Source organism: Capsicum annuum, chromosome 11 (genome assembly GCF_002878395.1).
Source record: "Capsicum annuum cultivar UCD-10X-F1 chromosome 11, UCD10Xv1.1, whole genome shotgun sequence".
NCBI classification, from domain to species: domain Eukaryota; kingdom Viridiplantae; phylum Streptophyta; class Magnoliopsida; order Solanales; family Solanaceae; genus Capsicum; species Capsicum annuum.
In genome coordinates, this window is record NC_061121.1 from 37,802,727 (window position 1) to 37,804,199 (window position 1,473).

Genomic DNA, 1,473 nt, shown 5'->3' on the forward strand with positions numbered 1-1,473 from the left:
AGAAGAATTCAAGACCTTAGACTCTATTGCTCAAAATAAGACAAAAGAAAGTAAAACATTCCTAAATGCCTTGTAGTCTCTTCTTTATAAGTGTGGCGCGCTACACACCCTTAAAAGATACTCTACTCGACACGGCTTTTTAGACTCCCAATTGAACATGAACCTAATGCTCTGATACTAACTTGACATGACCCGAACCAGAGCCTTGTCGTAATGGGCATCTCAAGCCTAACAAGAACCGTAGATTGCCCCGCTACCCAATCCATTCAACAAACATATATCCTGAGTCGGATAAATTTCAAACATATAAGAAGATAGGGTGATTAACAACACAAAGACTTTAGGATAGGTCCAAGACCATGGCTAATCCAAACAAGTCTAACCATTCAATGTCAACCAACAACCATAACCAAAACCAAAATAATAACCAAGTCCATATCCATAACATAATAAAATGGAGCAATCATAAATCAAAAAAAGTCATCCGATATTAGCCCCAATACCAATACCAATACCAATATCAAGGCTGTCACCACTGCCGACACAGCCCATAACAATCCATAGTAGTTTCACAAAGCCTCTAACCGAAGTAAAAATAATATTCGGTCAGGACATGTCCCCGACCATAGACAAAACCAAGGTACAAGACTAACCAATAAAAACATAATAAACAAAACTAGAAATGGAGCCTTCTGAAGTATGGAAGCTTACCATGTTATGTCAACATAAGTTGTTCTCGAAGTCCGATCACTAAGTAGGAGGTGTGGTATGACCATCACCTGCATCGCGTGGGGATACAGTGTTGAAGATAATTAGCGGTTGGAGCGCTAGCATGTAACTCAAGAATAAGAATAAAATAGTGCCAATAGTTCAAAACCAATCGTCAATGTAAATACCAACTCCTTACATACATATACGTATAGATTTATACCATGTCGGGGTAGGGAACAAGATTAACATGAACTTTGGAATCATTAACCTGGAGTGTGTAGCAAGACCATCATAGAACAAGGCACCCACGGGCTATATGTGTCCAGCTCTCCCCTAGCTGAAAGGGCCTCAGTGCCTGTAACCGCATGAACTAAAGAATATTCATAGTCGTATATGTCTATATGGGGGAATCGAACCTCCCGGCATAATCAAGGTGACTTAAGATCCATTACATATATTATGGGGGACTTGAACCTCACATTTATATATTTAATTGGGGGACTCAAACCACCCGATCATAAAACACCAGCACTGGCTAGCGCGGTTTTCATTGTTAATCCTTCGGACTCTACTTTCACGACCCGGCTAGACATCCCGCTTTAAAGTCTAATTTAAAACCATCATTCCACATACACAACCATTTATACAAGTACTTATCAAAGGCACTTCGTTGGTATCGTCATACCAACACTACTTGCAAGTATACCACATGTCATTACCATTATCAATCATTAATTTATTCAATCAACTTTGGGACTCAAA